At 40.7% G+C, this 13,269-nt stretch overlaps 1 protein-coding gene across 8 annotated transcripts in view; it reads left to right on the top strand.

Annotated features, from left to right (window-relative positions):
• The first annotated feature begins 1,107 nt into the window (after positions 1-1,107).
• LOC110514498 (semaphorin-6D) overlaps positions 1,108-13,269 on the top strand; it is a 155,759-nt gene continuing 143,597 nt past the window's right edge. For 2 of the 8 annotated variants that reach the window (XM_036972497.2, XM_036972455.2), the window contains exon 1: positions 1,108-1,531. The gene's annotated coding sequence lies outside the window, so the exon portion shown is untranslated. The remainder of the gene's footprint in view (positions 1,532-13,269) is intronic. The other 6 variants (XM_090229027.1, XM_036972463.2, XM_090229026.1 and 3 more) reach the window with 3 other exon arrangements.

Here is a 13,269-nt window from a genome sequence, read left to right as displayed (position 1 = left end):
CAGTAAAACCCTACTGGCAAAGTTGACACTGAACATGTGCCTACTGAGATTTAACATGCCACTCAGATCGTGGACTTGGGAGCTTGTCCTCTCCTTACTCCTGAAGGCACCTTACCACAATTGCCGGGCTCACAGACTCTATTTCACTGCTAAGAGAAATGACTGGAGTAAATCTATCAGCATTGACCCTAAACTCACCAAAAATGATCGGCCATTTTTTGTGGTTCCAGCCGCCCTGAACCCAATGAAATGTTCATGACTAAGCATGTTAAGAGTGGATACAAACCGTCAAAATAAAACTAAAGTTAATCTGTTATTTGTGTAACCAAGAAGCTATAAAAAATAAAATCTCATTAACAGCTGACATCTGTGATAAATAAAAGTGTATATTTTTTTTATCTAAAAGACAGGATGTGACCGGAATATTTAATAATGTCTATCTACATGATTACTATCTCCACTAGACAGTGATTTGCAGTTGGATCATTTATAATGATCAGCAAGGCTATGCAGATCAGTAGAATCCCCCAGTAGGGGAGCAATAGCTTCACACAGTATAACTTCTTTCACCAATTAACCCTACTGGTTCCCTCATTATGCACTCTGTATTCCTCCTACCTAATTCCCTGCCTGTCAACATAGACAGGACAGCTCTACTTAGCACCTTAACATACTGTATGATAGGCTGCACACATTTTGAACCTAAAAGGCCTACTGAAAACAGAAATGAAATGCATAGACTATTGGCTCTGTGCAGCCTATACTAAGTGCGCCGCTTTTTTGTTTTTTTTGTTGATAATCTGTAGAAGAACAGTTTTACTGTTTAACCATTATTACAATACAAAGGAAGTTATTACACATATTTAATGTGAAACATCTAAATGCTATTAAAACGGCACGGTGTTTGTAATTATAGGGATGTATGAGCAAAACATGGAGTAAGTTAGGTCCATGCTAGTTGATATTTGGACAACTATTAATAACTGAAGGCAACGGAGAAGAAACTTGTTGACAGAATGAAAGTATTTTTTTTCCAGTTTTCTTATATGTGGAGCAAAGTAACCTCCTTCAGAAAGAAGCTCAATGATATCTCGATTTAAATACCCTTGGCGGAGAGACTGGCTGCAGGCTCGGGTTGCAAGGATCCAAATGTGTAGGTATCCAACAACTGGACAAAAATGAGATGTGGAGGGAGAAGTCAAAAGAAAAGGTTTGAACAAAACACGTCTCAAACAAGGTCTGGTACTATCCACCCCCTTTCCATTGGACCGACTGGCTGCCAATTCAACACATTTGGGCGTGTATTCGCCGACGCTGCTCTTCGCTGGGTGAAGTATGTTGTGATTGCAGTCCAGCTCGAGCGTGCGCGGGTCTCTGTCATAACAAAGGGCGCTCTTTCGCGCTCTGGGAATACGAGCCTTTTTGGAAAAAAATAACTAATCTTGTCTCAACGCTTCTGTAACACTGGTCTCTGTCCTGCAAGAATCAAATTATTGTCAACGAAACAAGATAGCCAAAACGAAAGAAAAAGGTAAGAGTTATACTACGGCACTTTCTCCATTAGCTGACTGTCTCGGTTGCTGTACCTACATTTCACTTGCGCATCGGATTATGTTGTGGTGCCACAAGTTCGCCCCAGTATCTACATAGTACATAGAGGACATTGGGCTATTCAAAACAAAACGATGTCGTCTTCTAGTTCTTAGTAGGTACTTATAGGAAGATCTACCATTCATAACGTGTTTGGCCAGTTTAGACCACCTACCTCCAGCCCCGTTTTGTTTTTTGCCCTAGCGCTACACAGCGGATTCAAATAATAAACGCTTGATAAAGAGTTAGTTATTTGAATCAGCTGTGTCGTGCTAAGGCAAAAACCAAAACGTGCACCCAGGAGGGGCCCCAATACCGAGATTGAGAAACCCTGTCCTAAACCATCGGCTACAGCTCGATCATCTTTTCAGCAAAATGCATGCGATAAGAGCATTTGTCAGCAAATAAATATGCAAAAAGAGTATACTATGAATACTCTATCCGTATTTGGATAGGCTATATGATTGTGTTTTGTCGTTGTGCAGACGGACGTCTGTTTGTATTTGTGTAGGCTATAGTTTACATACATTAAAATGAGACTTGAGTAGGCTATATAATAGACCTGCAACCAAACATGTCTTTCAAACGCTGTTATAGAATCTCATTGAGCCATTTGAACAAGGTGAATACCAGATCGCGTTTGTAGAAAATTGTTGCCAGTTAGAGTAAGTTGAAATGCGTAGCTGCGTGCGCCAAGATGTATCGAGTTGGGTAATTTCACAGATTTCGCAGTCCTTTGTGTGGTATGACAAACTTGTTGTAGACCTAGATTTTCCTTACTTGGTTCACCAGCTTTATATTATAGAGCAATGTCTTGTGATTTTGACAGCAGCTTAATTAAAATGCGCATTGGGGGATTTTAGTTGTGGATGATTTTGAATTTTCCACAACTGCAGTCTGTCCTAATGCAATGAAACAAATGATGAATCCTTTGATTGTATGTTTAGGCTGATTAACTTGATTCTTAAATTGTTTTGTGGTTTTTGAGTTTGTGCACATATGTATAGCCTCTAGCTGTATTTTCAGGCTACAGTGATTCGAGTTACATGTTGATATGATTTTTTTTCATGTAGTTTAATGCGTTTTGATAAACACTAGCCAAAATATAATAGCCAATATAGTGTCAAAGAAGAATAATGTCCAATAGTTCCGGATGGGAGGACATTGAAGGTACAGGTCTGGGTGACAGTCTGTGTGTAGCCTACAGACTTGGATTGAGACAAAAATAGGCTCTTTTTATGCTCTTTAGAACCATTCTCAGCTATGCCCAACAGAGAGAAGCTTTTAGTAGGCTTATATCTGCAAGTCAAATATCTTGACCAAAGTATGGCATGAAGTACTTGTGTGTGGGGGGTGGGTTCTGCTCAAATCTGGGTCAAGGATTGTGAGTCTTATTCTGTACATTTAATCATTTCTAGCAACCTGGCCCGCAGGCAGGTTAGACAAGCTAATCCAATTTAATTGATAGCCTGACATGGCTTGGTAGCTAGATATGAGATTGGGAATCTATCTAGCTGGCTATCTAAATCCAATTTCATAAAATTGCTAGGTGGCTAGTATTATCAATCAAATGTTTTTATAAAGCCCTTTTTACATCAGTTGATGCCACAAAGTGCTGTACAGAAACCAAGCCTAAAACCCCAAACCGCAAGCGATGTAGAAGCAGACAAATAACAGAAAATGTTTGTTTTATGTATTCATGAAGAAGAAATCAATAGGCTACATAGCTTGATCACATTCATTTAAAAACATACCTTCGACCCAGCACCGTCAGCTAAAATCAAATCCAACGCTGTGTGTCACTCTACTGTACACTCTCTCCTCCTCCTCCTCCTCCTCCTCCTGACGATACTACACGCACTAGGGTATAGTGTCCTACCTTACTTTTCTCAGTGCACCTGGGAAGGGGCCACTTAATAGGGAGAATGGGGGAGGGGTATTCTTTGCCTAGTCCAATCAGTGTGTCCCCTCTGTAAAATACCGCTGACAGATCTTTTTTTATAAATAATTATGATAAAACACAGGCTTAGAAATGAAGACGACTAATTTCAAAACGTGACATGTTAGGGGGCCTTTGTGCCCCCGATGGTCATGACGCCACTGGCAGCATGCACAACTAACATAAAGACACATCTTTAATGCCACTGTGTTTCCCCTCCATAATAGTTTTGGTGATGTGTGATTACTGTGTCTAGATTCCAAAGTTTAGAAGAAATGTAAATATTCATGTTAATCTGGTGCAAAACTCACCAGCTCTAGGGTATCATTATCTTACAGTACAAACAAGGTTGTTTTTCTCCTTTCTAAATGCTTCTTGCCGCAGATATTTTATTAAAAACAATATTCACCCACATCTTTGACATGTTAAAAAGGAAACCAAAGTTGTAGTTGGTATCCTAGTTTTTCACAGGTCCTTGTCGTCAGGGCTAGGCTGCTCTGTCAGAGAAAATGACAGTACTGTTATACAGTAGGTCGTTTAGATGTCATAGCCTAATCAACAAGCGGTGCTATTGCTTCCCTTCACCAGAGCTGGAATATCCTACAGGTTTGTAGCTTTTTCTGGTTTTGTCATTTTTGAATAATAAGGTTATCATATTATTTGTAACTCCTACCCAACCAGTATGCCCTCTCTGAACTCTTTACTTTGCTCTCTCGCTTTCTCATTTTCTACCTCCCAGAAACACACATCTCCGCTTTCTTATTACACAACCCCATTCAATAAGTAACTCAGGTCTTGCAGGCTGGTGGGTGATGGCTGTAAATGACTGGAGCTGAGAGAGGCCAGTGTCGGCAGCCCATTCCCTCTCTGTCGGCTCCCAAATTGCATGTTGTCCGGCTCTCATTTCAGCCCTGAAAGAGCCGGCGCTCGGTTAGCATGGCTAATGGTGCATTTAGACTAGGGTGTAATTTTATTTCCAATTTCCGATGGAGCTGTAGTTTTGTATTAAATGACGGGAGGTCTGCTTCAGGGCTGTGCTGGGCTGTGACGTGTGGATGGCTGTGTCTCTATAATGGTCTGCGGGGTAATGAGGGCAGAAATAGGCTCCGGCCCAGGACTATGGTCCTGTGGGACGTACAGTACAGCCTATACCTCCCAGCCCACGGTCACCCCTATGATGCAGATATTCCTTCATCCAGCTCTGCTGCCTCTCCAACTGTTCCAACACACTTCAGAACTGGCCCAGACTCAAGTTACTGTACTGTTTAGAGAAGCAACTGTCTTTTGAGTCAACTGTCTTCTGCAGAAGACTGCGGTACCATTATACTATCCATAATATTATATTGAATGGTTTCGGTTAGGAACCTGAGAGACCCCAGATGCCCTGGCACATCAATTGCAGTGGTTGTATTACTGTGATCTGTCCCTTCTGTGTTGATAACTTCCATTTTGAGATCAATATGACTTTTATAGTATATTTTTTGTAAGTGTAGAGGATTGACAGTAACCAATATGTCTGAGGTGACTTTGAAGTACTACCTACGGCACTGGAAGGCTGCTAGGGTTTAAATAATGGGCAGTGTGACTATGTTTGGCTTGAAGAAGCAACAGTTAATCTTCGCCTCCCACCCCCAGCATATGGGACTTTGTTTGGCCCTGCACCGGAGTGAAGCACTGGACTGTGGCGTCTCATATTTCATATTGATGGTAGTTTGTTACCCATGGCAGCTGATGGGGACCCCATATCTGGCTTAGGGGCGAGTGGAAAGGGGGGGAATAAGGAAAGGAGGGTTTTGCAAGGCCGTGCAGTCTTCCACCCTCCCTGCCTGCCTGCCTGCTTCTGTTCAGCGAAGGGTTCCGGAACCCTGGGGAGTGAATTATTACCTGTCAGCCCCAGAGCCTCCCCATCATCCATAACCCAAGGCTGACACGGGACAGGCCTGTCCCAGCTATCTGCTGAGACCACCAGGCTTTGGCCTTCAGGTCTGGCCCCTCCAACGGACCATGGGAGAAAATCACATTAACATGTAGCATCAAGCATTACAAATGGTGGGTTTAGGAAAGCCTCGTGGCTTTGCCATGACAGCTGAAGGGGGTCTTCAGTCATTGTCCGGGACCAGTAGGGGGAATGTACTTTACTGTGTTTCAGCCGTTTGCTCTTCACAATGCAGAAACTTGTTTTACTGAGTCCTCATTGCAATGCTAAGCTTCACTGTATTTGGTCATCATAGATTTGGCATGATTTATTGCATTTTCTAGTATTGGTTTGAATATCACCTCTTTTCATGATATCACCTATGTTAATTTCAGCACTCATACCAGGACTTGCGTGCCCAAAATAAATGTCTGATTTAATTGACTGTGTTCAATATTGACACTGTTTTATCCTATTAGCCCCATCAGTAGCAGTCATTTAAATAGAGTCCTTGACAGGGCAGTAATTAGCTCTGATTCTAAAAAACAGGCGAGCGATGGCTGCCCTCCTGTCACACCGCAGCGGTTAGCACTTTACAGGTAATTATACCAGAGCTGGTGAGTGCGTGAATTTGGGAGGAAAAAGAGTTGAGTTCAACCAAAGGATAGAATGAAAAAAGAACACTCTGGACAAGTGACAGGCCTCGGTCCTCCTTTCCAGACTGGCTGTCTTCCTGTGGTTTTATAAAGCGTTTTTCAGCAGTGTTAACCCCTTGTCAAACATGGTCTTAGGCTGCTCAGCTAACCTGCAGCAGCCACGGGCCGAGAATGCTGGGTAACTGTCTGGTTAAGCTCCATGAACTGAAGTGGAAGGGTTCCAGCAATTACAGGGGGAATGTAACCTGTGTCAGCAGTATCTCATTTATGTATTCAGGTCAGTAAAAGTTTCCCAACCCTTAAAAAAGTATTTACATGTGAAAATGTTTTCATCCTACTTTATTTGTGTTATATTAGTATGTAAATCATGCTGTCAGAGTGGCTTGTCTATGTTTGTTTGAAACACCTTCCCAAATCACAGAATTACAATCTGCAGTTGAGTAATCCTTTTAGATTCCACTACCTCTTTGTCTTCCTCAAAAGAGATTGGCCACACACACACACACACGCGGCTGTTTGATTAGTGTGACGGGAAGATTGTGCTCGGTACCCTCAGGGCTGGTAAGGGAGAAGAGTTTTGGGCAAGAAATACATCCTGTTGAGATGAAAAGTCTTTCCCTTTCATGCATATTTCATCTGAGGAGGTAGCTACTTCTTCATTTGCACATTGAGTCTCATCCTCCCTGAGGATTACTGAGCGATGACTAAAACCATTGCCTTTTTTAAACTCACATTTAACTGCAACACCCACAATCCCCCAGAGCCCCCAATGCACCATTAACAAACTCAAGGGCAATATTCAGGCATTGAGATACTATTATATGCATACAGTATAGAGGTCGACCTATTAATCGGAATGGCCGATTAATTAGGTCCGATTTAAAGTTTTCATAACAATCAGAAATCGTTTTTTTGTGCGCCGATTTTATTTATTTATTTTTATACCTTTTTATTTAACTAGGCAAGTCAGTTAAGAACACATTCTTATTTTCAATGACAATCCACCGTTCCTAGGTTAACTGCCTCGTTCAGGGGCAGAACGACAGATTTTCACCTTGTCAGCTCGGGGGATCCAATCTTGCAACCTTACAATTAACTAGTCCAACGCAAAAACGACCTGCCTCTCTCTCGTTGCACTCCACAAGAAGACTGCCTGTTACGCGAATGCAGTAAGCCAAGGTAAGTTGCTAGCTAGCATTAAACTTATCTTATAAAAATCAATCAATCATAATCACTAGTTAACTGCACATGGTTGATGATATTACTAGTTATGATCTAGCGTGTCCTGCGTTGCATATAATCTGACTGAGCATACAAGTATCTGACTGAGCGGTGGTGGCAGAAGCAGGCGCGTAAACATTAATTCAAACAGCACTTTCGCGTTTTGCCAACAGCTCTTCGTTGTGCGTCAAGCATTGCGCTGTTTGACTTCATGCCTATCAACTCCCGGGATGAGGCTGGTGTAACCGAAGTGAAATGGCTAGCTAGTTAGCGTGCGCTAATAGTGTTTCAAACGTCACTCGCTCTGAGCCTTCTAGTAGTTGTTCCCCTTGCTCTGCATGGGTAACGCTGTTTCGATGGTGGCTGTTGTTGCTGGTTCGAGCCCAGGGAGGAGCGAGGAGAGGGACGGAAGCTATACTGTTACACTTGCAATACTAAAGTGCCTATAAGAACATCCAATAGTCAAAGGTTAATGAAATACAAATGGTATAGAGGGAAGTAGTCCTATAATTCCTATAATAACTACAACCTAAAACTTCTCAAAGTGATTTGATTTGATTACAACCTAAAACTTCTTACCTGGGAATATTGAAGACTCATGTTAAAAGGAACCACCAGCTTTCATATGTTCTGAGCAAGGAACTGAAACGTTAGCTTTCTTACATAGCACATATTGTACTTTTACTTTCTTCTCCAATACTTTTGTTTTTGCATTATTTAAACCAAATTGAACATGTTTCATTATTTACTTGAGGCTAAATTGATTTTATTGATGTATTAAATTAAAATAAGTGTTCATTCAGTATTGTTGTAATTGCCATTATTACAAATAAATCTTTAAAAAATTGTCCGATTTAATCGGTATCGGCTTTTTTTGGTCCTCCAATAATCGGTGTCGGCGTTGAAAAATCATAATCGGTCGACCTCTAATACAGTACCAACAGGTATCAGTAAACTTGAATCAAAACACTTTCCCACTGGCTACTTGCAGGAAGCAACATATTTTGCCACAATCTTGTTACTCTGCTGCTCATCTTCTCATAGAATGCAAGTTAACGAAACAAGCCCTCCTGTAAATTGGTGCTGGCCACACATACACTTTATTGATTGACGCAGTCCTAGTGGGGCTAAAGGTGCAGTGGTTTTTGTTCCAAATTATCTCTTAATCACTTCATAATGAGGGCAGCCTCCCTCGATCCTGCCTCATTGATTAGCTGCTCATGTTGAAACCGAAGCAGTCTGTCCACTTCACTTCACTAAATGTTTACTTTGGATTCGCTGGTGTTTGGGCTTAGCTATATCCGAAATCCTTATAATGGGTTAAGTTGATTTTGTTTCTGGTGGTGCATTCATGCAGTTTTTGTATAGTCTATTTTGGTGATCATGCAATGGATTTCACTATAGCTGAAAACCACGTAGTTCCTGCATGATTTCAGAATAGGTTTTTATTTTTAGGCTAGAAATAAAATACAAAACCGACTCTACTAACTTTGTTCCAGGAATTTTACATGTGGGTGCATGCTGGAGCGTGTTATTCTTGGAAATCGACCCCACAATTTCTTAGCATGCAGGAAAGATCTGTTCCGCAGAGAGAAAATGTGTGAGGAGGACATTAGTAAAAGAGGGAGAGCGAGAGAGATTGGGAAATAGGCAGAGTAAGTAGGAGAAGAACATCAACAAAAATCCATCATTCATGCCACAAAATACATGTAATCCTTATGCATTTAGGACCCGATGCAGATTTAGGAAATGTACACCTTTTTATGCACACCTTTCCTAGGCACTTCTCAGTAGTTGGTATTCAGACTTACCTTATGCAGGTGCATAACGGGCTTTTCAGGTGTGATTCCCTTGCGGGCGTTAAATCAATTACATTGAATCTCTGAAAAGCCTCCCACTTGCTGGCCAACATATTTTCTTGTGGAGTTTTCATTCAATAGTGTTTTCAGTACATGTATCTAAAACCATCCCTTTAAATACTTTAACTTTTTAATTATACACTAGAATATACACTGAGTGTACAATCAGTGTACATGCTCTTTCTGTGACAGACTGACCAGTGAATCCAGGTGTAAGCTATGATCCTTCATTGTTGTCATCTGTTAAATCCACTCCAACAAAGGAGGCTGACACAATTGTACAGTTAGTCAACTAACAGTCCAGTACAACATTGGTGCCCAAAAAACAATAAAATAATGCACAACTCATTGTACCTTGACAACAAATGGGGTATGGATGTCAATGACCTTAGAGTTCCACTTCTTTCAGCAAAAACAAGAAACTGTGGTTGCAGTGGGCTAAATAGAGAAAACCCTGAATACTGGAGAATCAGAAACACATTGCCTGGTCTGATGAATCCTGGTTCCTGCCGTTTCACACTGATAGCAGGACTAGGGCATGGAGAAAACCACATGAGTACATGCATCCATGTCAACATTGCAGGGTGGTGATTGTGTAATAGGGGGGGGGGGGGGGGGGTGTTTTTATGGCACGTATTGGGCCCCTTGATAAAAGTGGAGCAACATTTGAATGCCACAGTATATCTGAACATCATTGCCAATCAGGTGCATCCCTTCATTTTTTTCTGCAGGATAATGCCTCATGCCACAAGGCTAGGATTGTTCAGGAATGGTTCCAAGAAAATTACGGTTGGTTCAGTTTACTGCCCAGTCACCAGATCTCAATCCAATGGTGCATCTGTGGGATGAGATGGAATGATCTATTCAGAGTAGAGATCCACTACCAGCCAACTTGAAATAACTGTGGAAAGCATTGGAGTCAACAGCGATTTGATTCATCATGAACGTTTACGTGTTCAATTCATGAAATATTGGAAGGTGAGAAAAGGGTACAATAGGGGTTGAACAGCAGTCCTATAAATCTACCCTAATAATCCTCACTAATTTCGGAACTGTGATGACAACGATCCAGTCGTCATGAACCGTGCTCCAGGTTTAAACTGCTATTGTCGTGACTACTTATGTTAATCTGATGACGTTATTTATTAAATCAACTAACTGCATTTAATTGTTGCCCAATTTATTATTATTAAAAAAAATATTAATCATGCAACAATTAACTCAATAGGATTTGGGGCACCACGGAAGAGGTTGTTTTAAGAGTTACTGTCTCCCGAATTAAATTCTATAAGGCTCCCGAGTGCAACAGCGGTCTAAGGCACTGCATCTCAGTGTAAGATGCGTCATTACAGTCCCTGGTACAAATCCAGGCTTTATCACATCCGGCCGTGATTGGGAGTCCCATAGGGTGGCGCACAATTGTCCCAGCGTCGTCCGGGGTAGGCCGTCATTGTAAATGAGAATTTGTTCTTAACTGAATTGCCTAGTGAAATAAAGGTTCAATTAAAAATAAATGTATATCTATTTCATCGATAGACAGTTTTTATTAATCATTACCTCTTATCATTATTCTGACCAGTTGTAACCTTCTTGGATTTGCAAAAACCCCAGCCTTGCTCATTATTCAGTACTACAGAAAATTCTTTAATTATTGATTTACTAGCTAACTAAATAATAACAGGATAACATACCCACTTGATACATGAGAAGAAAGTCCCTAGTGGACTGACGCGACATGGTGTTTTACAGACACACGGAGATAGAGCATGACATATATTCTAGAACTATTCTCACAATCATATAGTTTGCACACGAACCGCCGCCCGTTTGTAATAAGAAATCATTAATGTATTTACATTTGGGTGCCTTTGTCCATTGTGTAGTCCTAAACCGAACTAAAGAGTTCTCTGCCATTGGCTCCTGAAGCTGCTTATTTGAAGATTTTCCAGCTGTGCCGATGGTTCCAGCGGGGTGATAAGAGTAGCCTACTATGGTGATTTGAGACTAGTAGTAGGATGGGATGGTTTGAAGAGTTTTTGAGATATTTGACTAAGGGCAGCTAATCAGCTGTACCAGTGATTTTCTGAGAAGGTAGTTTGTCACCTCTTCCTCCTCGTTGATTATTCAGGATTCAGACCACTATGGAAAAGGGCTGCATCTTTTCGTCTAGCTGGTCTAAAGGAAGATTAGTTTTTCTTCCCCTCGCGTTGAGGCTCAAAGTTTCAAACATGTAGCTAACATCTCATGTTTTCTGGTCGAATGTTCATTCTGTTAACAAGGCTTTTTATGCACTCTGGCGAAAGGGGACGGCGCCGTCCATCTGACACGCTCACCAACCTCACTCGGGGCTTGACTACTTACTTATGCACAGTTTATAGGAGATAGGAATGTGATTTGAGGAAGTATAAGAGAATCTATCTTAACAAAAATACTTTAGCAATGATCAACAAACAATCCAAGTTAGACAGCCATTTTCAAGTCCTGCCATAGATTTTTTCAATACATTTTTAAGTCAAAACTGTAACTAGGCCACATTGAATGTTCCTATGTCTTCTTGGTAAGCAACTCCAGTGTATTTTTGGCCTTGTGTTTTAGGTTATTAGGTGAATGTGTCTCCGTGTCTGTTGGAAAGCAGACTGAACCAAGTTTTCCTCTAGGGGTTTGCCTGCTTGGCACTATTCTGTTTAGTGTTATCCTTAACAAAACTCCTTAGTCCTTGTCAATGACAAGCATACCCATAACATGATGCAGCCTCTGTCATGCTTAAATATACGAAGAGTGGTACTCACTGACGTGTTGTATTTGCCCCAAACATAATGCATTGTATTCAGGACAGTTTTTGCAGTTCTACTTTAGTGCATTATTGCAAACAGCGTACATGTTTTGGAATGTTTGTATTCTATTCTGTTTGTATTTCATTTAGGTTAGTATTGTGGAGTAATTATGTTTTTGATCCATCCTTATGTTTCTCCTATCACAGCCATTAAACTCTTAACTTTTTTATAGTCAACATTGGCCTCATGGTGAAGTCCCTGAGTTGTTTCCTTCCTCTCCGGCAATCTCCCTGGTCTTTGTGGTTGAATCTGTTTTTGAAATTCACTGCTCAACTGAGGGACCTTACAATCATCTCTATGTGTGGGGTACAGGGATGAGGTAGTCATTCAACAATCATGTTAAACATCATTGTCCATGCAACTTATGTGACTTGTTAAGCACATTTTTACTCCTCAACTTATTTAGGCTTTCCATAAGAAAGAGGTTGAATACTTATTGACTGAAGACATTTCCGTTTTACATTTTTAATACATAATTCCACTTTGACGTTATGGGGTATTGTGGGACACAATCTCAATTTAGTCCATTTAAAATTCTGCCTGAAACGCATCAAAATTTAGAAAAAGTCAAGGGGTGTGTTAATACTATCTGAAGGCACTGTAGGCTTATTTCTGTGGGTATTACTGATGGTGGCTACTGATATCGGCTAGTATTTAATATGATAGAAATAAAATATATATTTTTTAAATACAAAAATGTCCGGCCATGTAAATAAATAATTCTAGAGTGCATACATCAACTCGGTAGCTTCGCAGCTACTGTCAGTGCGCACAGGGTTTCATATGCTAGAGCCTCAGCTTGGGTATCCAAATTTCAGACCCACAAATGATGAAGCTTTAAGGCCTACAATTAGAATTCTGAATAACGGCACTGTGGAAAAGAGTACGAAATACCTGTCATGTTGACATGCTTTTTAGCTTGCTGAAATATGACTGGTTTCACATTTGTCTCCAGGGATCATAAGGTAAAATAGATCTAAAACAATTGTCATATGTACAATTCCCTTATCCAAACGGATTACTCAAATAGCTCTGTAAATTTGTAAAAGAAAGATGTTGCACTTGGAACTGACAGGTTCCTTGACCTTATTCATCATTTCATTTTGCGTAAAGGTGTTGGAATTATGACGAAATTAAGTCAACATCAGAATACAGTAGAAGTCACCGATTTAAGATTTTTCAACACCGACACCGATTATTGGAGGACAAAAAAGCAGATACCGATTAATCGGCCGATTTTATAAAAATATATATA

The sequence above is a fragment of the Oncorhynchus mykiss genome, chromosome 3, assembly GCF_057628025.1.
Source record: "Oncorhynchus mykiss isolate SJ-2025 chromosome 3, ASM5762802v1, whole genome shotgun sequence".
Taxonomy (NCBI): domain Eukaryota; kingdom Metazoa; phylum Chordata; class Actinopteri; order Salmoniformes; family Salmonidae; genus Oncorhynchus; species Oncorhynchus mykiss.
This window is presented reverse-complemented; position numbering and strand designations above follow the sequence as displayed.